This window comes from Triturus cristatus, chromosome 2_1, assembly GCF_964204655.1.
Source record: "Triturus cristatus chromosome 2_1, aTriCri1.1, whole genome shotgun sequence".
In the NCBI taxonomy this organism is placed as follows: Eukaryota; Metazoa; Chordata; class Amphibia; order Caudata; family Salamandridae; genus Triturus; species Triturus cristatus.
The window spans coordinates 836,824,624-836,851,569 of NC_140581.1; positions in this window are offsets into that span (position 1 = coordinate 836,824,624).

Genomic DNA, 26,946 nt, shown 5'->3' on the forward strand with positions numbered 1-26,946 from the left:
GTGTCCTGGGGCTCACGGCGGCGGAGGAGGAGGGAGCTACGCCGTCGTGGAGGTCCTCGGAGAGACGGAACCGGCGGAGGTCAACGAGGCGGCGCTCAGCGACCAGTGTGGGGCGCCCGGACTCCCCTACCATCAGAGCGTACATGGCCGACGCCCTGAGGGCGGCGGCCGGGGACTCGACCGGCTCCTCTAGCGTGGCCTTGACGGCCTAACACACACTCCGGGGGGAGATGTCTTTAGCTTCTTTACATGCTTGGTACGGGGCGGGGGGGTTGGGGGGAGCGGTTGGAGGTGAGTGGCTGGACGTCCACTTCGCTCTTTTCTACGGACTTGCCCGTTTTGGGGCTTGACTGAGACTATGGGGTGTTTGAGTTTGTCGGTGGCTAGTTGCCAGGGTTGTGTTTTGGGTGGGGGAGGGGGTTGTTTTGGGGTTGGGAAGGTCCCGTCCGATGTTGTCTATGCCCGCTTTGTTTTGGCTTGTCCTGCGCTGCGGCCCCGCGCGCCCCACTCGCTGATTCCCTGCCCATTGCGTGGCGCTCCCGACCCCCGCGAGGAATGCCGGGCCTAAAGGTAGTGACCCTTAATGTTCAGGGTCTGAACAACCCGGTGAAGCGCAGAGCGATCCTGTCGTTGCTGGAGGGGACGCAGGCGGACATTTGCCTTTTGCAGGAGACACACTTATTGCCCCGAGATTGCCATAGGATGCGCTCTGCTAAGTTCCCTACCCAGTTCTTTTCCTCGGCAGCGAACAAGACGGCGGGGGTAGCCATTCTCCTAGCGAGCTCCTTTCGGGGGGAGGTGTTGCATAAGTGTGCTGAACAGAAGGGGAGGCTCCTTGCGTATCGCATGCGCCTGGGAGGCATAGCATTTACGGTCGGCTCCGTTTATAGCCCAAACGATCACCAAGAGCGCTTCCTAGATTCCGCGCTGGTGGATGTCACTGCTTCCCCCGACCGCCACATTATCTTGGGGGGAGATCTCAACATTGTCTTTGACTCTGTGATGGACAGATCGGCGCAGCGCTTCCCGCAGACGGGGGAACTGTCCCAGGCTGGGAGGGCCCGGATTGCGGAAATGGATCTGCACGACCTCTGGCGCTCCATACACCCCACGGATAGGGACTACTCTTACTTCTCGCACGCACACCGAACCTACTCACGGCTGGACTACCTCCTGGTGAGTGGACCGATGCGTGCCGCTGCCACGGCGGCGGACATCGGGGTCCTGACCCTGTCTGACCACTCCCCGGTCACCGGCGTTTTCCAGTGGCCGGCGGCCTCCCCCTCTCGGGGGGTGTGCTGCCTCCGGGATACACTTCTACACAAAAAGTCGGTGGTGCAACGCATCGGGGAGGTCATACAGGACTATCTCACCCACAATGGCAACACTGACACCTCGCAGGCGACACAGTGGGCGGCATTGAAGGCCGTCCTACGGGGGGAATTCATCTCTATCTCGGCAGCTGAGAATAAGGAGCGGCAACTGAAGAGGGATGAGCTGACAGCTCAAGTCCGGGAGCTTGAGCAGGTCCACCGCCGTACGGGGGCGCCGAGGGTGTGGAGGCAGTTGAAGGCAGCGAGGAAGCTCCTGTCGGCTCTGGATCTTGACAGGGCGGAGTACGCCGCCCTACGCTTGAAACATGCCTACTACACTGGGGGGGACAGATGTGGCAAGCTCCTAGCACACCGGCTCCGGGTCGCGCAACAGCGCAGCGTTGTGAAAGAATTGGTGGGCGCGGACGGGGGGGCTGTCTCCGGGGACGCGGAGGTAGCGGAGTCTTTCCGCGGCTTCTACGAGGCGCTGTATGCTGAGGAGCCCTCCTCGCCACGGGATGCCGACGGCTATTTGGAGTCGGTGACCCTCCCGGTACTGGATCCGGCTCAGGCTGACCACCTGGAGCGGGACATCCATGTTGAGGAAGTGATTTCAGCTATCGCGCGGCTGAAACATGGCAAGGCCCCGGGCCCGGACGGGTACACGTCGCTATTTTACAAGACTTTTTGCACGCCCGTGGCCCCTGTCCTTACTCGGCTATTTAACTCTTTCTTCGAACCGGGAGCCATCCCTCCGGATCTCCTGAGGGCGACGGTCGCGGTAATCCCGAAACCTGGGAAGGACCGGGCCCTCTGCGGCTCGTACCGACCCATCTCGCTTTTAAATGTCGACCTCAAGTTGTACACGGGGATCCTCGCGTCCAGGCTGAGTCCACACCTCCCCGACCTGGTGGAGGCGGACCAGGCTGGTTTTGTGCCCGGCAGACAGACGGTTGACAACACCAAGAGGGTGACGCATGTTCTGGAGAAGGCCTCAAGGATCTCGGGGGAGCGGATGTTGCTGTCCGTTGATGCGGAGAAGGCCTTCGACAGAGTTCACTGGCCGTATCTTGAGCTGGTCCTCAAGAAACTGGGAATCGGCGATAAGTTCCGCACCATGGTCTTTAACTGCTATAAGCATCCTTCAGCGTCGGTGCGGGTCAACGGGTGTAGCTCCGGTGGCTTTGCCATCGAGCGCGGCACGCGGCAGGGCTGCCCTCTTTCGCCGCTCTTGTTTGCCCTCTACATGGAGCCGTTTGCTCAGAGGATTCGTAATAATCCGGATGCTGTCGGGGTCCGGATGGGCCAGTACGTCCACACCGTCAGTCTCTACGCGGACGATGTCCTGCTGACTTTGGACGACCCTAGGAGGTCGCTGCCTGCTTGCCTTCGAGAGCTGGACGCCTTTGCGGGGGTGGCCGGCTTCAAAATGAATATGAGCAAGTCGATGGCATTAGACGTGTCCCTGGCTGCGGAAACCAGGAGGGATCTTCAGCGGCTCTTCCCCATGCAGTGGTCCTCGTCCACGGTGCCGTATCTGGGGATTCTGCTGGCGCCTACATTACCGGAGATGGTTACGGCCAATTATGCCTCCCTCAGCAGGAAAATCAAGGACGAGCTTGGCCGCTGGAACAAAGGCCTGCTGTCCTGGCTGGGGCGAATCGCGGCGGTCAAGATGACGGTGTTGCCCCAGATACTATATCTCTTCCGGGCCCTTCCGCTCCAACCCCCGGTGGGCTGGATACGACAAATGCAGGCTGACATCTCCCGCTTTGTCTGGCAGGGCCGCAGGCCACGCATGAAGAGGGTCCTCTCCACGCTTGCTCCGGAAGCGGGGGGTCTCGGCATTCCGGACCTCCGTAAGTACTTTCAGGCGGCACAGCTCCGCTATCTGGTGGAGTGGAGCAGGTGGGAGTCCGACAAACATTGGCTCTTCCAAGACCAGGCAGTGGCGGGCCGCACCTTACAAGAGGTTCCATTCCTGCGCCGCGCGCATCGCCCCCCTAATCTTTACGCTTCCTTTGTTACGCGGGTCCCCCTGCGTGTGTGGGACGCGGTCTGTGAGGCCCGGGGCCTTACCACCTTCCCTTCGCCGCTCACGCCCATTGCGGGCAACCCGGACTTCTCCCCAGGGATGGAGCCGGGGGTTTTCTCCCACTGGGTGCAGGCGGGCTGCAGGGCACTCTTCCAGATCTATGGCCCGGAAGGAGTGGTTCCTTTTCAGCAACTCCGCCAGGAGTTCGGCCTGACGGAGCTGGACAGATTGCGCTACATGCAAGTTCGGCATTGGGCCCTCCAGCCCCAGGTGCGTGCCACCGCCGCCCGTCCAATTACACCGTATGAGAGGTGGTTGGCTACTCGGACCTCCGACGCTAAACTGATCACCGATCTGTATGAACACAAAAGAAAGAGGGCAGAGGCTATAGAAATCCGCACCCAACAAATGACAGGTGTCTTTCAGTCCACACGATAGCGCAACGAACCAAGGAGTACTCCCCTCTATACTCCTTATTTAGGAACAAATCCTATCATAAACACAAGATACACAAAGGGTTCAGCGCTATATAATGTACATTTGTTATTCCAAGTTCATGTTTCAAATCAAAGAATAAATTATTCAAGAGTCTTCATTTCTTGATAAAATAAATTTCTTCTTTATTTTTCTTTAAAATGTTTTCTTTATTTTCAAGAAGCCAGAGATCATAGCCAACGCGTTTCGTCTCACATCGAGACTTCTTCAGGGCTATTCAGATTAAAATGAGAGAAATACATTACAAATCCAAAATTTGAAATTTTACATCTTTCACATACAAAGACAAATGCAACACATTCAGGATCACGAACAATCCATATTTCCAATATGAGGGTCATGATTTGATAATTACACCTTAAGGCATAAATTACTTTTAGATTCCATTATCACAGTTTTTCAAAGACAAGAATCGAAAATTATTTTTGAACTCCATCATAACAATTTATCAAAGACAAAGATCGAGAGAGTATATGTGCAAATGGTTATAGGCATACCTTGGCAGTAAAATATTGCGTGATCTCGTCAAGTATATAATTGTTTCATGTGTTCTAGACTTCTTCAGAAATTCAGAAACTCTATGCGGTACACAGTATCTATAATGATTGATATATATAATCAAATTAAGAACTCTTGTCAAATATTTATGTACATATTATAAGCATGAGAAACCATCACACATTTCTAATATCTATTTTGGTATATTGTTATACTAGTAGAATGTTATATATCGTTTTTGTATCAAAAAACATAATCTCAATCGGTATATAACGAAGCAAAAAACAAGAGAAAATCAACATTCACCAGTTGTCTCTATTTGGAAAAGCAGAAAACCCAAGAGACCCTAGTCAAAGAAAGAGTCAAGAAACATTTTCATAATAAAAGTCCAGTTCCATAGAAAAATAAATAATTTGCCCACTCGATATATTAGTAGAGTGGTACATATATATCATGACAAACAATAGTGACGCGTCACTTATAGGTTAATATGTTAAACGCTGTTATATGTCTAGATATCAGTCAACATTATAGTATAACAAAGCAGTTTAATAAGAATAGTGTCGTCACTCAGGTAAGAATCTTAATCACAATTATAATGGACTAATACAAAACCGCTTTATATTAATTAGATTGCGAACACTTTTGACTAGCATGAAAATATGACACTTCAATGTAGAACAATTTCATACGTCAATACGGTTTAGTCCATAAATTAAATGAACAAATCACAACATGTTAATTATATATATTTTTTTTAAAGAAAAGGGGGAGGGAGTAGTATCCACATAATATGTCAAATATCTTTGACGCTTCACTACATCACTTCCATACTAGACGCTATTGCATGTCTGTGTATCATGCTACAAGGATATATCTAAATGTGAGTGACATCGTAGCTCTAACATAAGATTAGTTAAAAAAGCGGAAATAGACTGATACAGTACCACACTATATTAAATCCGCGGCAGACATCTATGAGTTGCGCCAATATAGACCATAGCAATATAAACCATAGCATGTATTCATTACGGAAATGTGCCGGTAAGATGCCACACTATGTCTAATCTGTGGCGGACATCTTTGGATTGCACCAACCTATGACATGACAGTGTAAATCATACGAATACCAGTGACCTCATAGTATATAAGCATTTAACATCGTCTGCATATCAATACAACATTTTTAAAAAACACGAGCTGTCAATAAGCCAGAATTTATAAAGTTGCTTTTATGTACTAACATTAAAAAAGCAGAATAGAACATAAACTGCATAGACATTTTTGTCCATTACGAGACATAATGGCAATCGCACATAGATTAAACTCACCCGGAACGGCATGGTGGCCCAAGATGTATGTCCTTCGTGTTGTTGATGCAAAGACGAGCAATTACAGCCACGTCTTTTTAAGCTACCCGCCCGGAAATGTCAATTAACAAAGATTAGAAAACGGACAACACTCGGAATTGAAGTCAAGGAACACCGCAAACCGATCCCAATATCGCGGCCATTTTTGACTTGATAACGCGCTCACAAAAGCGTATATCATGGTTTATATATTCGCCAAATTATGTTTTTAGCTAAGTGTAAGAATTATTAATTTGAATTACTAGTCTCCATCTACATGTTTCTTTAAATTACTTGAATTTCGCGGGAACGGCAACATATTTTTCTCGTAGTCCTAATAGTTTTTTACTGCTAACCAAACATGATGCGACTTACTAAAAATGCCTGATATGGATAAGTCAATATGCTTTAAGTAGTAAAGGCAACATTGTTCATACGATATTTTCAATGCTGATGTATGCGCATTTAAAAACGCGCCATGTATATCTTAATTTATTTTGGTTCAAAACGGCGGCCATCATTGAGTGTGTATACAGAAAATGTTTTTACCTGAAATAGCCCAAACAGTTTCAGGGCTTTAATTTTTCCTTACCATGACGGTTTGTTATAATTAGTAAGATATTTTATAGGCAACATATTTTAAAAGCATCATTGTTCATACGATATTTTCAATGCAGAAGTAAGAGCATTTGAAAACGCGCCACGCTTAACTTAATTTATTTTGGTTCAAAATGGCGGCCATCTTTGAGTAGATATGTAGAGAATATTTTTACCTGAAAGAACCCAAATAGTTTCAGGGCTTTAATTTATCATTACCGTGACGGTTTGTTATAATTATTAATATATTTTATAGGCAAGTGCTTTATCATTATTTCTTTAAAATAATTTCATATCACAGAAAACATAGTCGTTAGACCAATTTAGGGTCTATATATAAGGAGTACAAGATCGTACAGAGATCAGAAGAAACACAATCATTAATTTGTGAATAAGAATTGATGAAGAGGACATATTATGCTTCATTCCAAAAATCATGGTATTAAACAATGCCCAACAGGACAAATGTATATAGGAACAAGCGTATAGATCTCATCACTAGGTGTTCTCATGTGCACCTAGGCCATATAGGTCATGGATAGAATTTCAGACTTACAGTCCTTACAGAAATAGATGTAAATATAAATATAAGCCACTATAGTGTTCAACAGAGAGTGCAGCTAATCCATATCTACAAAAAATGATGTAGCTCAGTATTAACATTCAGACCAAATCTTACGGTCCTAAGACGGCATATCCATGATGCTTCACGTTGCCTCAAAATCATCTCCCTGTCTCCTCCCCGTTCTGGTACCTTAACATGGTCAATGCCAAAGAAGGTGAAGTTCTTATCCTCAGGATGTTCACAATGTATATGCATAGCTATTGGATACTTCACATCAATATTTCTTATTGCTCTGGCATGTTCTTGTATCCGCAATTTGAGGCTGCGGATACTGCTGCCGATGTATTTCTTTTTGCAGGCGCATATAACCATATACACTGTGAATGTCGTGTTGCAATTAATAAAATGATTAATTGAGAATTCCCTAGATTGGCTACCCATGAACTTTTTGATTTTATTAACACCATATCTACAGACACAACAATTCCCACATGTGTGGAAGCCCAAAGGTTTATTGGGTAACCAGGTAGTAGAGGGAGTCTCGATTTTTTTAACATAACTTGGACTTAGTATATCTTTCAGTGTCTTACTCCTTCGATATACTACTTTTGGCTTTTTAGGTATGGTGTTACCTAAAGAACCTTCTTTCTCTAAGAGATGCCAATTTTTCCTTAGAATGTTATAGATATGGCTGCTGAATACATTGTATTCTGTGATAAACAGAACCACAGATTCCTGTATCTCACTGTTTGGCTTGCTTCGTGATTTCGGTATCAATATTTCCTGCCTCTTTAGGGACATAGCTCTCTTTTCGGCATTGTCAAGACAGGTTTGATTATAACCCCTTTTGGTGAAGTTCTTTTTGATTTTTTTGATGTTAGTAACAAAATCTTCATCTAGGCTACAATTTCGTCTTGCGCGGACCATTTCACCATATGGAATGGCAGCAATGGTTGGTGGAGGGTGCGCACTTGAAGCATGTAAATAGCTATTACATGAGGTCTTTTTTTTAAAAATGTCACTGTGTATACCGTTATCTTTTACAAACAGTTTCAAATCCAGAAATTCAATACTTTTGTCTGAATGTTGAATGGTCAGTTTCACATTGAAATTGTTACTATTCAAATAGTGATGATAAGAATTAAGTTGATCCACTGTTCCATGCCAAATCATGATAATATCATCGATGTAACGTCCGTAGAAAATTACATTGTCACTCCAGGGATGTGCTCTAGGGCCCCAGACATGCTCCACCTCGTACAATCCCATAAAAAGGTTTGCATAAGACGGAGCAAATCTGGAGCCCATGGCAGTGCCCTGTCTCTGCAGGAACCATGTGTCATTGTGTAAAAATGCATTCTGTGTTAAGATCATCTCAGCCATAGTCAGAAGCATGTCAGTATGTTCCAAATGTTGTGCTCCCCTTTTAAAAAGGAAGTATTTGAGAGCTCTCATACCGTCTTGGATGTGAATACAAGTATACAAACTTTCAACATCCATAGACACAAATAATAAGTTGTCATGATCCCAGTTAAAGTCCTCTAGTTTGCACAACAGATCAGAACTATCCCTAAGATGCGATGGCAGATTTTTTACAATAGGTTGAAGAAATTTGTCAACATATTGTGCAATATGTTCTGTTGGCCCACCGTTCCCGGAAATAATGGGGCACCCAGGTGGAAACGGGCCCCCCTTATGAATTTTTGGCAAGATGTAAATGCATGGAGAACGGGAATGGTGGGCCTGTAAAAATTTGTACTCTTGGTCTGATAATAGACAAGACTCATGCCAATCCCAGAGTTTAGAGTTGATATTTGTCTCTATCTGTAAAGTAGGATTGTTCCCCAGTTTCTCATAGCATTGAGTATCACTCAGTTGCCTGTCAATCTCATGCAGATAATCATCCAGATTCATAAGGACAATATTACCGCCTTTGTCGGCCTCCTTAATCACCAAATTTGGGTCATCTTTTAATAGTTGTAGCAGATTACATTCCTCATCACTGAGATTCTTACTATGTACGCAACCCCGTTTTTTAAAATGTTGGTCTTCTAAAGTGTGTAAATCAGTAGTGACTTTTTTGTAAAAATCATCTATAGCTGTTTCTTGTGTTGCTGGTGGCATAAATTTTGAGGTGCAGCGTAAACCGCTATCAATTGTGTAATCTTGAGAGATGCCCAAATTTGTCGCCAATTGCATGGTATCTCCTATTTCATCCTCATCATATAAGGAGGCAAGCAGATGAGTATTGTGTATATCTGCAATAGATGGTGTAGAATTGGCATCACTAATGGACAAAGGAACCCGTGGTACAACAGGATGGTCTTCAAAATATTTCTTTATTTTTAATTTTCGAATGAATTTAAATAGATCTGTATGAACATCCACAAAGTCACATTTATTAGTTGGACAATAGTTCAGACCTTTACTTAAGACATTCTCTTCTTGTAGTGAAAGAATTCTGGAAGATAAATTGACAATTGTAAGGGTATTATCAACTACATTATCAATCTCATTAGGGGATGGATCTTTTACTTCTTGTTGTTCCCATTCTGTTCTCTGGCCTTTATTCCTGACCTGGTGTTTTTTGCCACCCCTCCTCCCACGTCTTCGTTTTGCATTTTTGTACGGTTCCCTAGTCGATATCTCCTTACCTCCTGTAAAAAAACAGATGGTGGATCTCTAGGGGAAGCATTGCTGGTCCCCTCCCCTGGATCACTTTCAACAGAGGAGAGTGAGGTGTTACTTGACGAAACACTGACTGGTTTTTCACTTTTTTTCTCATCTGTCTGTGATTTCTGTATTAGATCATCATATTTTCTAGCAAAAGTAAAAATACGTCCCCTTCTATAATCTCCTTCATCTCTCTGTATCTTTCTCTGCTTTTTCTCTTTAAGGTATAGCTGATAGCTATTTAACTCCTTTTTCAAAATTTCAGTGTTCTTCAGTATAACATCTTTGAGTTTGCTCTCATTGATTTCCTTTTCCAGAATTTTGATTTCCTCCCTAATCTTTGAAACTTTCCTCTCTGTATTTGTAATTAGTGTACCCATCATTTTATAGGAAGCTTCATATAAGCCATCTTCCCATTCCTTAAGAAGATCTGGATCCAGATCCTCAAAATTTGGAAAGATGAGGATCCTCAATCCTCGTGGGATGCGCTTATTTTCAATATATTTTTTAAGAGTAGCGCCGTCCCACCATTTACCTAACTCAGTTTTTTTCAACTTTTCCAAACGCATGAATTTACTTTTGAGACCCTCATTGTTATTCACAGTTGGATCCTTATGGGTTGCATTAGTATGTGATTTATCACTAAATAAGTCATCTAACAACTCTTCACGTTTATCATCAAAATCCATATTGTAAAGTATCGACTTCAAAAGTGAGTGCTGGTAGCCTACAATTAATATGAACACAAAAGAAAGAGGGCAGAGGCTATAGAAATCCGCACCCAACAAATGACAGGTGTCTTTCAGTCCACACGATAGCGCAACGAACCAAGGAGTACTCCCCTCTATACTCCTTATTTAGGAACAAATCCTATCATAAACACAAGATACACAAAGGGTTCAGCGCTATATAATGTACATTTGTTATTCCAAGTTCATGTTTCAAATCAAAGAATAAATTATTCAAGAGTCTTCATTTCTTGATAAAATAAATTTCTTCTTTATTTTTCTTTAAAATGTTTTCTTTATTTTCAAGAAGCCAGAGATCATAGCCAACGCGTTTCGTCTCACATCGAGACTTCTTCAGGGCTATTCAGATTAAAATGAGAGAAATACATTACAAATCCAAAATTTGAAATTTTACATCTTTCACATACAAAGACAAATGCAACACATTCAGGATCACGAACAATCCATATTTCCAATATGAGGGTCATGATTTGATAATTACACCTTAAGGCATAAATTACTTTTAGATTCCATTATCACAGTTTTTCAAAGACAAGAATCGAAAATTATTTTTAAACTCCATCATAACAATTTATCAAAGACAAAGATCGAGAGAGTATATGTGCAAATGGTTATAGGCATACCTTGGCAGTAAAATATTGCGTGATCTCGTCAAGTATATAATTGTTTCATGTGTTCTAGACTTCTTCAGAAATTCAGAAACTCTATGCGGTACACAGTATCTATAATGATTGATATATATAATCAAATTAAGAACTCTTGTCAAATATTTATGTACATATTATAAGCATGAGAAACCATCACACATTTCTAATATCTATTTTGGTATATTGTTATACTAGTAGAATGTTATATATCGTTTTTGTATCAAAAAACATAATCTCAATCGGTATATAACGAAGCAAAAAACAAGAGAAAATCAACATTCACCAGTTGTCTCTATTTGGAAAAGCAGAAAACCCAAGAGACCCTAGTCAAAGAAAGAGTCAAGAAACATTTTCATAATAAAAGTCCAGTTCCATAGAAAAATAAATAATTTGCCCACTCGATATATTAGTAGAGTGGTACATATATATCATGACAAACAATAGTGACGCGTCACTTATAGGTTAATATGTTAAACGCTGTTATATGTCTAGATATCAGTCAACATTATAGTATAACAAAGCAGTTTAATAAGAATAGTGTCGTCACTCAGGTAAGAATCTTAATCACAATTATAATGGACTAATACAAAACCGCTTTATATTAATTAGATTGCGAACACTTTTGACTAGCATGAAAATATGACACTTCAATGTAGAACAATTTCATACGTCAATACGGTTTAGTCCATAAATTAAATGAACAAATCACAACATGTTAATTATATATATTTTTTTTAAAGAAAAGGGGGAGGGAGTAGTATCCACATAATATGTCAAATATCTTTGACGCTTCACTACATCACTTCCATACTAGACGCTATTGCATGTCTGTGTATCATGCTACAAGGATATATCTAAATGTGAGTGACATCGTAGCTCTAACATAAGATTAGTTAAAAAAGCGGAAATAGACTGATACAGTACCACACTATATTAAATCCGCGGCAGACATCTATGAGTTGCGCCAATATAGACTATAGCAATATAAACCATAGCATGTATTCATTACGGAAATGTGCCGGTAAGATGCCACACTATGTCTAATCTGAGGCGGACATCTTTGGATTGCACCAACCTATGACATGACAGTGTAAATCATACGAATACCAGTGACCTCATAGTATATAAGCATTTAACATCGTCTGCATATCAATACAACATTTTTAAAAAACACGAGCTGTCAATAAGCCAGAATTTATAAAGTTGCTTTTATGTACTAACATTAAAAAAGCAGAATAGAACATAAACTGCATAGACATTTTTGTCCATTACGAGACATAATGGCAATCGCACATAGAATAAACTCACCCGGAACGGCATGGTGGCCCAAGATGTATGTCCTTCGTGTTGTTGATGCAAAGACGAGCAATTACAGCCACGTCTTTTTAAGCTACCCGCCCGGAAATGTCAATTAACAAAGATTAGAAAACGGACAACACTCGGAATTGAAGTCAAGGAACACCGCAAACCGATCCCATTATCGCGGCCATTTTTGACTTGATAACGCGCTCACAAAAGCGTATATCATGGTTTATATATTCGCCAAATTATGTTTTTAGCTAAGTGTAAGAATTATTAATTTGAATTACTAGTCTCCATCTACATGTTTCTTTAAATTACTTGAATTTCGCGGGAACGGCAACATATTTTTCTCGTAGTCCTAATAGTTTTTTACTGCTAACCAAACATGATGCGACTTACTAAAAATGCCTGATATGGATAAGTCAATATGCTTTAAGTAGTAAAGGCAACATTGTTCATACGATATTTTCAATGCTGATGTATGCGCATTTAAAAACGCGCCATGTATATCTTAATTTATTTTGGTTCAAAACGGCGGCCATCATTGAGTGTGTATACAGAAAATGTTTTTACCTGAAATAGCCCAAACAGTTTCAGGGCTTTAATTTTTCCTTACCATGATGGTTTGTTATAATTAGTAAGATATTTTATAGGCAACATATTTTAAAAGCATCATTGTTCATACGATATTTTCAATGCAGAAGTAAGAGCATTTGAAAACGCGCCACGCTTAACTTAATTTATTTTGGTTCAAAATGGCGGCCATCTTTGAGTAGATATGTAGAGAATATTTTTACCTGAAAGAACCCAAATAGTTTCAGGGCTTTAATTTATCATTACTGTGACGGTTTGTTATAATTATTAATATATTTTATAGGCAAGTGCTTTATCATTATTTCTTTAAAATAATTTCATATCACAGAAAACATAGTCGTTAGACCAATTTAGGGTCTATATATAAGGAGTACAAGATCGTACAGAGATCAGAAGAAACACAATCATTAATTTGTGAATAAGAATTGATGAAGAGGACATATTATGCTTCATTCCAAAAATCATGGTATTAAACAATGCCCAACAGGACAAATGTATATAGGAACAAGCGTATAGATCTCATCACTAGGTGTTCTCATGTGCACCTAGGCCATATGGGTCATGGATAGAATTTCAGACTTACAGTCCTTACAGAAATAGATGTAAATATAAATATAAGCCACTATAGTGTTCAACAGAGAGTGCAGCTAATCCATATCTACAAAAAATGATGTAGCTCAGTATTAACATTCAGACCAAATCTTACGGTCCTAAGACGGCATATCCATGATGCTTCACGTTGCCTCAAAATCATCTCCCTGTCTCCTCCCCGTTCTGGTACCTTAACATGGTCAATGCCAAAGAAGGTGAAGTTCTTATCCTCAGGATGTTCACAATGTATATGCATAGCTATTGGATACTTCACATCAATATTTCTTATTGCTCTGGCATGTTCTTGTATCCGCAATTTGAGGCTGCGGATACTGCTGCCGATGTATTTCTTTTTGCAGGCGCATATAACCATATACACTGTGAATGTCGTGTTGCAATTAATAAAATGATTAATTGAGAATTCCCTAGATTGGCTACCCATGAACTTTTTGATTTTATTAACACCATATCTACAGACACAACAATTCCCACATGTGTGGAAGCCCAAAGGTTTATTGGGTAACCAGGTAGTAGAGGGAGTCTCGATTTTTTTAACATAACTTGGACTTAGTATATCTTTCAGTGTCTTACTCCTTCGATATACTACTTTTGGCTTTTTAGGTATGGTGTTACCTAAAGAACCTTCTTTCTCTAAGAGATGCCAATTTTTCCTTAGAATGTTATAGATATGGCTGCTGAATACATTGTATTCTGTGATAAACAGAACCACAGATTCCTGTATCTCACTGTTTGGCTTGCTTCGTGATTTCGGTATCAATATTTCCTGCCTCTTTAGGGACATAGCTCTCTTTTCGGCATTGTCAAGACAGGTTTGATTATAACCCCTTTTGGTGAAGTTCTTTTTGATTTTTTTGATGTTAGTAACAAAATCTTCATCTAGGCTACAATTTCGTCTTGCGCGGACCATTTCACCATATGGAATGGCAGCAATGGTTGGTGGAGGGTGCGCACTTGAAGCATGTAAATAGCTATTACATGAGGTCTTTTTTTTAAAAATGTCACTGTGTATACCGTTATCTTTTACAAACAGTTTCAAATCCAGAAATTCAATACTTTTGTCTGAATGTTGAATGGTCAGTTTCACATTGAAATTGTTACTATTCAAATAGTGATGATAAGAATTAAGTTGATCCACTGTTCCATGCCAAATCATGATAATATCATCGATGTAACGTCCGTAGAAAATTACATTGTCACTCCAGGGATGTGCTCTAGGGCCCCAGACATGCTCCACCTCGTACAATCCCATAAAAAGGTTTGCATAAGACGGAGCAAATCTGGAGCCCATGGCAGTGCCCTGTCTCTGCAGGAACCATGTGTCATTGTGTAAAAATGCATTCTGTGTTAAGATCATCTCAGCCATAGTCAGAAGCATGTCAGTATGTTCCAAATGTTGTGCTCCCCTTTTAAAAAGGAAGTATTTGAGAGCTCTCATACCGTCTTGGATGTGAATACAAGTATACAAACTTTCAACATCCATAGACACAAATAATAAGTTGTCATGATCCCAGTTAAAGTCCTCTAGTTTGCACAACAGATCAGAACTATCCCTAAGATGCGATGGCAGATTTTTTACAATAGGTTGAAGAAATTTGTCAACATATTGTGCAATATGTTCTGTTGGCCCACCGTTCCCGGAAATAATGGGGCGCCCCCCTTATGAATTTTTGGCAAGATGTAAATGCATGGAGAACGGGAATGGTGGGCCTGTAAAAATTTGTACTCTTGGTCTGATAATAGACAAGACTCATGCCAATCCCAGAGTTTAGAGTTGATATTTGTCTCTATCTGTAAAGTAGGATTGTTCCCCAGTTTCTCATAGCATTGAGTATCACTCAGTTGCCTGTCAATCTCATGCAGATAATCATCCAGATTCATAAGGACAATATTACCGCCTTTGTCGGCCTCCTTAATCACCAAATTTGGGTCATCTTTTAATAGTTGTAGCAGATTACATTCCTCATCACTGAGATTCTTACTATGTACGCAACCCCGTTTTTTAAAATGTTGGTCTTCTAAAGTGTGTAAATCAGTAGTGACTTTTTTGTAAAAATCATCTATAGCTGTTTCTTGTGTTGCTGGTGGCATAAATTTTGAGGTGCAGCGTAAACCGCTATCAATTGTGTAATCTTGAGAGATGCCCAAATTTGTCGCCAATTGCATGGTATCTCCTATTTCATCCTCATCATATAAGGAGGCAAGCAGATGAGTATTGTGTATATCTGCAATAGATGGTGTAGAATTGGCATCACTAATGGACAAAGGAACCCGTGGTACAACAGGATGGTCTTTAAAATATTTCTTTATTTTTAATTTTCGAATGAATTTAAATAGATCTGTATGAACATCCACAAAGTCACATTTATTAGTTGGACAATAGTTCAGACCTTTACTTAAGACATTCTCTTCTTGTAGTGAAAGAATTCTGGAAGATAAATTGACAATTGTAAGGGTATTATCAACTACATTATCAATCTCATTAGGGGATGGATCTTTTACTTCTTGTTGTTCCCATTCTGTTCTCTGGCCTTTATTCCTGACCTGGTGTTTTTTGCCACCCCTCCTCCCACGTCTTCGTTTTGCATTTTTGTACGGTTCCCTAGTCGATATCTCCTTACCTCCTGTAAAAAAACAGATGGTGGATCTCTAGGGGAAGCATTGCTGGTCCCCTCCCCTGGATCACTTTCAACAGAGGAGAGTGAGGTGTTACTTGACGAAACACTGACTGGTTTTTCACTTTTTTTCTCATCTGTCTGTGATTTCTGTATTAGATCATCATATTTTCTAGCAAAAGTAAAAATACGTCCCCTTCTATAATCTCCTTCATCTCTCTGTATCTTTCTCTGCTTTTTCTCTTTAAGGTATAGCTGATAGCTATTTAACTCCTTTTTCAAAATTTCAGTGTTCTTCAGTATAACATCTTTGAGTTTGCTCTCATTGATTTCCTTTTCCAGAATTTTGATTTCCTCCCTAATCTTTGAAACTTTCCTCTCTGTATTTGTAATTAGTGTACCCATCATTTTATAGGAAGCTTCATATAAGCCATCTTCCCATTCCTTAAGAAGATCTGGATCCAGATCCTCAAAATTTGGAAAGATGAGGATCCTCAATCCTCGTGGGATGCGCTTATTTTCAATATATTTTTTAAGAGTAGCGCCGTCCCACCATTTACCTAACTCAGTTTTTTTCAACTTTTCCAAACGCATGAATTTACTTTTGAGACCCTCATTGTTATTCACAGTTGGATCCTTATGGGTTGCATTAGTATGTGATTTATCACTAAATAAGTCATCTAACAACTCTTCACGTTTATCATCAAAATCCATATTGTAAAGTATCGACTTCAAAAGTGAGTGCTGGTAGCCTACAATTAATATGAACACAAAAGAAAGAGGGCAGAGGCTATAGAAATCCGCACCCAACAAATGACAGGAGTTCGGCCTGACGGAGCTGGACAGATTGCGCTACATGCAAGTTCGGCATTGGGCCCTCCAGCCCCAGGTGCGTGCCACCGCCGCCCGTCCAATTACACCGTATGAGAGGTGGTTGGCTACTCGGACCTCCGACGCTAAACTGATCACCGATCTGTACAAATACCTACAACCCCCGCCGTTTCACTATTACAACCCGGGGAGGGAGCGTTGGCACAGGGAATTGGGTAGGACACTCAGCCACAAGGAATGGGACAAAATTGCGTATCGGGCGCGGCACTCTGCATATCACACGGGCCTTACGGAGACCTTTACTAAGGTGTCCACATACTGGTACTACACCCCGGAGAGACTGTATGAAATGCATAAACACACTGACAGGGGGTGCTGGCGGAGCTGCGGGCAGGAAGGTACCCTTACACACATTCTTTGGGATTGCCCAGTGCTGACCGCCTACTGGAAGGAAGTCTTGGACGAGGTGGATAAGCACTTTGGGATAGAGCTGCCGCGACTCCCGGCGTATGTCCTGTTGGGCCTCCCCAATGACCTAATGTACCCACTGAAGTCCCGTAGGGGTAGGCAGATCGCAATCGCGCTGGGGTCTGCGGTTCAGAACATTCTAATCCACTGGCGCACAACCACCGTCCCCTCCATCACCGGTTGGTTGCATAGGCTCTGGCATGTGCTGGGGATGGAGAAGCTGTCGCTTACGGTTGCGGGGGAGATAGACCAATTTGAAGAGCTATGGCAACCCTTTCTAGCGCTGCTGTCCACTGAATTCCGGGAGCTCACCTGCCCGAGGTATCTTAGACTTCTCAGGCTGACGCCGCCGGTGACCCCGGCGGACTAGCTTACATGTGAGACGGGGACCCCCCGGGGAGGGGGGGGGGTGCGGGGCTTCCTGGTTAGGATTACTCTGATGCGGGACCATAGGACGGGGGGGGGGGGGGAGTGTTGTTGTTTCGTTACTGGGAGGATGGGGGATGGGAGGTGGGGGATTGTGTTCTATTGAGGTGTTGATGGGGGGGGGTTTATTGCTTAGATTTGGGGTGTCGGATACGCGTGCGGGGATTTCACAGCTTGTATTTCTAGCTTTCATTTACTGTGTTTTTCCCCCTGACCCACCGCGCTACCTATTGCCAACCCTCTGGAGTTGCACCCTTTTTCTTTGACTGTATTCCATGTATCCTGCCCTCCTATCCCCCTCCCCCATGGTTTGTTTTGTCTTAATAAAAACGTTTTAAACATAAATGAGTCAGGCTTTGATTATAAAGTGCAGTTCTGAAATATGTAGATTGTGTGCAGTCCACTTACGCCTTCCACAGTAGTGAATGAGTTTTGGTAAGCTGCTAGGGATAGTGTTGCTTGTCTAGAATCACACTGTGAGTCTGTGTGCATTTGGGAACCACTGTGAGAGAAGCATTTTGTAACATCGTGTATTTGCTGACAGATAACTGTTTTAAAACCTGTCTTGTTGTCAAGTTTCAGTAGCATTAGAAGGCAGTTTTTGCTTATGCTTTGATTAAATGGGTCAGGCTTTGACACTAAAGTGCAGTTCTGAAATATGTAGTTTGTGTGCAGTCCCCTTACTTCTTCCACTGTAGTGAATGCGTGTTGGTAAACTCCTTGGGATAAAGGTGCTTGTCTAGAATCACACTGTGAGTGTGTGTGGTTTTGGGAACCACTGTGAGAGAAGCATTTGGTAACATCATGTATTTGCTGACAGATAACTCTTTTAAAACCTGTCATGTTGTCAAGTTTTAGTAGCATTAGAAACCAGTCTTTGCTTATGCATTGATAAAATGAGACATGTTTTGACACTAATGTGCTGTACTTTAATATGTAGATTGTGTGCAGTCCCCTTACGCCTTCCACAGTAGTGAATGAGTTTTGGTAAGCTGCTAGGGATAGTGTTGCTTGTCTAGAATCACACTGTGAGTCTGTGTGCATTTGGGAACCATTGTGAGAGAAGCATTTTGTAACATCGTGTATTTGCTGACAGGTAACTGTTTTAAAACCTGTCTTGTTGTCAAGTTTTAGTAGCATTAGAAGGCAGTTTTTAGGTCGAGGACTACCGGTCTGCCGAAGGCAGAACCGGAAGTCGGGAGATTTAATGACTTGGAGAAGAGGGGCTTGAACCCTCCCCTCTTCTCCCCTGTTCTCCATTGGCCTCTTGAATGCTGGCCAGCCACTGGAGAAGAGGTCAGTCACTCCGATCAGGCCCCGTCTTTTTCGGATCGGGCGGCGTGTTTTTTGCAGAAAGTCTCTTTTATCTCCTCCAGCCAATGGCTGGAGGAGATAATTAGACAAACACGCCCCCGAATCCGAAAATACCGCTGCCTTTCTCCGAGGCATTTCTTCTTGACCTCGGAGAAAGGCAGTGGTGTGCCTTTTGCTCTGCCTTGTTTGGGAGAAGCGTGGGGGGCTTGGTGTGGAGCAGAGAGCCTCTTAGGTAGCTCTCAGCACAAGGCCCCCTCCAAGGCCCCTCCTCAACGTGGCATTAATTTGTAAATTGGCAGATGTATGAGTACAGATAGCTGGACATGGCTGGACGGAAATCAGGGAATTCTTTTTCCACCGTCACGTCCTTTAGAGCACTGGGCAGGAAGTTGGAATTCTCAACAGTTGCCAAAATTGGAGTCTAAGTTTTATTTTCAAAATTACACCAAAAAACAAACAACTAGGTTAGGTCGATGGCCATTTAGAATGCGCCACATTTTAGAAATGCTCTGTACAGCATTATGCAAATGTTGTTTCCGCGATAACCACCGGGTGAAAAGCACACACTGTCTGTCTCAACGTGATTGCGTCGCCCTGTGTGTCAGAGCCGGAGGTCGCCGTCGTTATTTTGCGGAATCTGCGAGAGTTCAGCAAGTGACCAGCAACAGCACAGGGGCCTCGCGCTCGGGTCATCAATCAATCCATCCAGATTTTAAAGGATGGGGCTCCAAATGGTGAAGGTGGCAGCGCTCCTTATTGTTTGCGCATTATTCAGTACAAGAGGCTGCGACCGCCCTCCATCTTTCATCTCCCAGCACAGGCAGCGTCGAGGCTCGCGCTCTTCTGTCCCTCCAGCAGCACCACCGCAGGACAGACAGAGGCCATTATCAATCTTCCGCAGCAGCATCGCAGCAAAGAGGCCCTTCCCGCCCATACAGCACCAGTGAGGCCCGCGTCACACCTCCGAGATGCCCACCTTCGTAATGAACACCAACGTCTGCAAGGACGCCGTCCCCGAAAACCTGCTGGGCGAGCTCACCCAGCAGCTGGCCAAAGCCACGGGCAAGCCGGCCTCGGTGAGTGCAGGCAGTGTGGGGTGGGGGGTGCAGAAGCACGCCTCTCCCTTTCTTTAGATTACATGAATGTTTATTTATTTGTCTTGAAGTTTCATTTCGGCGAGGACAAGCCCCCTCGGATGTTAGGGCGCCTCGCATTAATGCAGTTTATAATTGATGAGGTACACATGGCCACATTACCACATATTGAAGAAATAACATATGGCAGGCGCGCAACACCCATTGAACTCAAAGGGCTTCAGCCCCCCCCCCCCCTCCTCGTGTGTGGCAGCCCGGGATGAGACCGCTTCCCGGGCAGACTCAAATTCGCGCCCGAGCACTTCACAGGTCTTTAAAAAGACCATTTGCATGTTAATGAGGCCTCGCTGTTGTTTCACCCCTTCTAAGAGCCCCTTCAGCTCCACTCTACCTAGATTCAGCCCCCCCCAACCCCCAAAATCAGCGCCACTCTGCCTACTGTTTAAAGATTCAGCCCCCCCCTGAAATTTTTGCTGAGCCCCCCCCCCCCCAAATTTGTCTCTAGTTGCGCCTCTGACATATGGGATACAGAATGAGCTTGCAGCGCCCCAGCATCATAAATTACAAAACGTTTAGTTTAGTATTAAAAGTCTGAAGACCAGTCCTGTATCTTCATTACACACGAGTGCATTCTGGGAATCGTAGTCCAGGTTTAGTTCACTTGGACCAACAGACCTGAAAAAATAAAGTCTGTGCCATGCTTTTGAAGTTGATCCAATTAGTACCGTTGAGTTGGATGATGTAGCTCGTGCTAGTCACAGCACTGAAGATGGGAGATTTTAATGGTGTTCTGTACAAAACAAACGCATTCTACGATAACGGTATTAAAGTAATATAACAAGCATTTACAATGCAATGGTCTCGGCATTGGTAAAGTTAGAGCTATTGGCATTGCTCATTACATTATTTTTGTTTATGTTTTTGTTTTCAAAACATTTAAAGAAACGGCATTGTCATGAGCAATGCCAATAGCTCTAACTTTAACAATGCCGAGACCGTTGCATTGTAAATGCTTGTTTAATTCAGGGTTCACTTCAGGAGAGTGATGGGACGGGTGCCCACTATTTGAGACCCCACGGGGCTGATTTAATAAATAGATAGGACTGGGTTTCCGAAAGATATCAGGAGAAGAAAGGTGCAAGTGTCTAGCCTACAGACTTCAGAAGAACGTGGTGTTATGGGGAGCACAGGAGTGATTGAGGCACCACCCCCCCCCCCCCAACACCACAGAAGACCACTACACCTTCCACAGACCATAGGAATGTTTAATTCACCGTCGCACAATTTCAGAATTGAAACATTTTCCATTCTAAGTATAAGACCTAGCATCTTTTGGCGTGGTCTCCCCTGACCTTTTTGGCTGCCGACCCTGTTTGGACCTTGCTTTGCTGGCTTAGGACTTTGAGTGCGTTTGAAACTACCATTCAGCGCCAAAGCGCTGTGCTCGTCATATACGTGATTGGCTGATTCGCATTAACTGTAAATCCCTTGTCAAGGGGTAAGACATATGACCAGGGCATTTATCTTGAATGCTCCTCCGTGGGCCTGAAGCACTGGCGATGCATCCACGGAGGTAGCTCATCGATTGTGCCACAGGTTTGCCCTGGTGGTGCCTGGGTGCACTGGTTACTGTTACTCGGGTTGGCATTTCAAAAACTACTTGCCAAGGTTCTGCATGTCTCGTGCTATAGCGGAGTTCTCCCTCGAGACACGGTGCGTTGTTGGGAAGAGGTAGGGCATGTGCATGTGTGCTTTACATGCAAGGGTCCTGAATGGCACCAGGTGGTGTGTTCGGCACGACGGGCCTGCTGCTCGCATTGGATTAGTATGGGGAAGTGTAGGGAAAGGCTAATGAGCAGTATTTTCTAGGGACAGAATAGTAGCAGTATCATGTTCGATATCGATGAAATTGTAATGGTAAATCCTCTCCGGCCGTGCGAGATGATCCAACATTACATGTGTGGAAATGTCACTTTTGGGAAAGTGGGCACATCTATGCTCGTGGGTGTGTGTCTGTCAGCATGTCTCCAATTCACATCTGGGGAGAACTGCATCTATTCATTCCTGATTGAAGGCCAGGGGCTCCAAGGAAACTGCTGACCTCTGACTCTGAGGGGCCTTTCAGGCATGGTTACATGAGGGGTGGTATTGGCACCTGCATTCCAAGGGGTAGGGACTTGGCCCCACTAAAGATAGTGATCAAACCTCCCAGGCAGGATGGCAGACAGGACACAATTTAAAGAGGGCCTGTGCATTTCAAAGGGGGCCTTTTGAACTGATCGTATCTTCAAAGGCCATGATGGGTATAACTACTGGGGCTCTGGCCTGTGACAGTAGAGATGCTTTTGAATTTGGAACTAGACTAAACTGGTTCAACTCTGGGGCATCAACACGAGGAATCATTAGGGCAGGAGGGACGGCAAACTAGATTATCCGCAGACTTGTGGTTGCCTGGAGCTTGTCGTGCTCCAGGACTTGGTTGATTTTGCCTGGACGTTGCTGGACTGCAGCTGAGTGGCAACTGTTGTGGTGCGGGTCCCTAAGTACTCTCCAAGGGCCGGTTAGCGGACCTCCTGTCCACGAGATTCCAGGGACACAAATGATCTCAGACTTTTCACAAGATCGTAAAGCCCACACCGGGGGCAGCAGAAGTGGGTGGAAGTGATTGTTGGTGGGGACAAGGACCATCCTTATGTACACCACCATCACACTGTGCAGAGCAGTGTGCTCGTAAAGAGCAGCAGCGCCCTGAGGTGTCGAGACGTGAGAAGTTTAAGGAGTGCGGCGGAAGCTTGCAGAGTCAGAGGGACCCGTACTTGCAACCAAGGGGACCTCTGCTGGCTTGCGCTCTAGGGCATGTGGTGTCCGAGGGGTATTGGGGGAACCTGAGCCGGGAGCTGAGACTGTCTTCAACCTCCAGATCGGGAGGACGACAGTGCCTGACATCTCAACCTCTGTCCGAGGTCGTTGACTTCCTCTCCCTGGACCCACGCCACAGAGTACTTTGTTGTGGAGGACATCCTCAGGAGGCTTGAGGGGTTTCTTGTGCCTCGTGGGCACCTGCAACTGACTGTCGGGGGACTACGGCAGTTCGCACCTCCACCTGAGGGGAAACACTTCTACAGATTAGGAAGCGCGCCACCTTCCTGGGTCACAACATTTTGTCTAGGGAGGGGGGGTGTTGGGTCACGATCCTGCACTCGTACAGTTGCTGTCGGGCGCCTGGAGGTCTAATCTAAATGTATGAAACTGTTTTGTTCCATGTTAGGTGGTTCCGACTGTCTAGTCAATGTGGTGCCAGCAGGGGCAACATGTATCGTTGGCTGGTGTAGTTGAGTGACTGAGGGGCTGGGTCATGAGGCGTAATCAAAACCTTTGACTGTTTGACCTTTCCGCAAATGGGAAAGTTCGGCGCTTGCATATAACTAAAAAATGTATATAAAATGTGTCTCTTGTTTTGACTCAGTGTGTGTTTAATACAAAGGCAAGTGTTTATACATATGGTGTGGAGTCTTTTTGTGGCATATACAGGGTGTTGTGAGGGTGGTGTTGTGCCAACGCTTTACACTTGGCCCCTGAGGATAAGCCTGACTGCTGGGTGCCAAGCTGCCTACAGCTGAGCATAGGTTATCAGACACGTGTATGCTACTTATCCTATCTAGAGCGGTGGATTCTGACTGGCTTTAATACGTCCCTGCCAGCCAGAAACCCCTGGGTCTAACACTAATTATTCACAATAAAATGATTGCTGTTAGTCATTTATCTGATAATGATAACAAGAATTGGCACAGTCAATGGTTCTAGCTTGTTTTAGGTACATGCCCGTTACTGTGTGATATGTCTGGATGCAAAAACTAAACGCTCATTGAGGCGCACCAAAATATTGGTCAGGTGTCACACTATGGGTAGCACAGAATTTTAGTTTAAATGTTTTAAGCCGCATTCTAAATTACATAGGCCACACCTCCTGGAAAGTATTCCTACTTAGCCTCCTAAAGCCATGCCCTTTTGTATCCCCCTACTTTTTTCATCGCACTTAAAGCCCTTACTGGCACGTTCATTCCCATGCATTCCAATTTGTTTTACACCAGTAGCTTCTGCGGGTTAGCCTGTTTCTGAACATTATGGACACAATTCACAGAGTTTGCTGTGATTGGATGTGACTTCCTGTTGTAGAACTCACTGTTTACTCCTGAATTCCAGGCTTACAATGATGGAGTTATCCAGTAGAACTGCGAAAGTAAGGGCCAGATTTACAATTTTTTTCATGCAACACAACGCAGCAACCAAATGTGCTGTGCTGTGTTGTACAAGGGAGAAAACACAGCACAAGACCATATCTTTTAGAACTGGCCTGCTGCTACTGCCTTCATCCACTGTGCTGGGACTCTAAAAGGGCTGCCTTTGGGAAAGAGACACCCTCACACCATGTGCAGAGGTGAGTGAGCACTGTCTAGCAAAGGACTTGTACAGGGAACTTACCATTACAGCATTCATTCTTATGCGTAAACAAACTCATGCTTTGGATGTGTGGTTTGCACTGCCGCACACCTGCAATGTGAAGGTTTTCTTCTGAGAAATAAGCACATGGACACATGTTCACACATTCTTCAAGGAGGTGTTATTTCTTTTTACTCAAATCACATTTTTGCAATCTTAGTAGCATCTTTACCTGAACAAGTATGGGCATCTGCGCTGATCGGTCACAGTGAGGCCCACCTATCCGACCCTATGCAAAACAGTGGAAAGGGGATTTTCACTGTGATGAAAGGCGTCTTTCCAGAATACAAAACCTTTTAAGCTGCATGGAACAAACCTATGTGAAACTTTGCATTGTTTGCTCCAGCTCAAAGCTTTGGTAAATATGGACTTAAGTTTTCATTAATTGGACCCTATACATTTTGGTAGAGAAAAGAGCTGAGGCACAAGGGTATGCAGAGCTTTGTGCAAGATCATGCAATGTGGTCATTTGGGGAAATGACATTTCTTCCTTGTGAGGTTGATTCATTGATTGTCATTGAATTGGGTAACTGTTACACATGTTTTTTATAGTGCTATGAAACACCGCAACTGTGGCCATAGGTGCTGTACAAAAAACAAGTTATATTAAAGGAAGGGGAGGCAGATTTACCAAGAGCTTGCATTGATTGGCCTTGTGTCACACAAGGTGACCTGCTATTTACAGTGCTTTGAAACACCTATGGCCAATACTGCAGTATAAAAAACAAGTTATTATTAAAAGAATGAGGGGCAGATTTACTAAGGGCTTGCGTGGGCCTTGCGTCATGCAAGGTAGTGCAAGCCCTTAAGTGCAATTTAATAAGCCACTCAAAGCCATCTTGTGTGGCTCTACGTGAGTTAGTAAATCCAGAGTACCGCAAGGCAGTGAAAATTGCTGCCTTGATTTACTCTACGTTGAGAAGGCGTTCCATGAGTAGATCATTGGCGTTCCCATTCATCCACCCATGGATTTTGACACATTCCCAAATTTACTGAAGTCAGTAAACCTGAGATTGCGTAAAAATTGTGTGCCTTCCCACGTGAGGCGCAACGGGGAGAAATATCTTTATTTCTTCTCATTATTTCCTATTTCCACGTGCACTGCATTCAACACATAGAAAGTGGAAAATGCCACTAAGGATTCTTTTTATGCAGAAGGTATACCTTCCTGCACTAAAACACTCCTGCCTGTAATGCAGGCACCCTTGCAGGACTTGAAACCAGTCTTCCTAGTGGACATGCCTGCCACACCAGGAGAGAGATCGAAAAAAAATCTTCAACAAAAAGTCAAAAAAGGTCAGTCAAAAAATTCCTGGAGGTAGCTCTTCCCAAAGTCTGATCCTGGAGTGTGAAGTTGCCATCCACGCCTCCTATCCCAAACCTTCTCCAAAAGACCATGGACATAGGAAAGGCATAACATGGAACGTTTGTACAAGGTACACATTAACTGAACTGTTTTTGTCACTTGAATAAATAGTGCAATCACTTCTGAGTGTTCCTCACTTTATCAATCTCGGGGGATGAAATGTTGAGTCTTCCGTGATCAAACTTGAAGCCTTGACCTGCTAACCATAAATTCCTGGGAATTTCATCACGACTGGCCTTCATGGAAATGACAAACACTTTTAACCAGATCTAAATCCCTGGACCATTTCACCACTTCCTGAACGATGAGGCCATCGAATTATTATTAATGAAGCCAACCTCGCATTCGCAGCGACTGCTGCAATAGTCAATGACCATCTCTTCAAAATCTGGCCTTCCCCTTTACTCTCCTTTCGGTGATGGCGTATACACTGCATGCTTTTCCCCGTGCAAGTCTTACATGGGGATAGATCTTCACTGACCCCGACGCTTACTGTTACAGACATATATCAGCCAAGAACTCAAAGAAATGGATGCAATGACGGAACGCTCCAGAGATCACAGGAACAGTACTGGGAAGGGATCCCCAAAGAGTGTGTTCATTTTTATTGAGAACAGCTATTAGCTTTGAGTCAGAATTCGAACTGGGAGGTTTTCAATGACTTGGGCCATCCAGTTAGCTATCTACAATTCATAACAGATGTCTTTGTGAACCTTGCACATGTATTTGAGCTCTTTGTAGTAGCCAGAAGTAGTCACTAAATAAGGTCGAATTGAAGGTCAGCTACCAGCATGGTGGCTGCATTTTGGGCTAGCTGCAAAACTCTGAGGGCCATATTTTCAAGAACGTGGGATAACATTATCGCCGCTTTAGCGGCAGGAAACTGCCGCTAAAGCGGCGATAAGG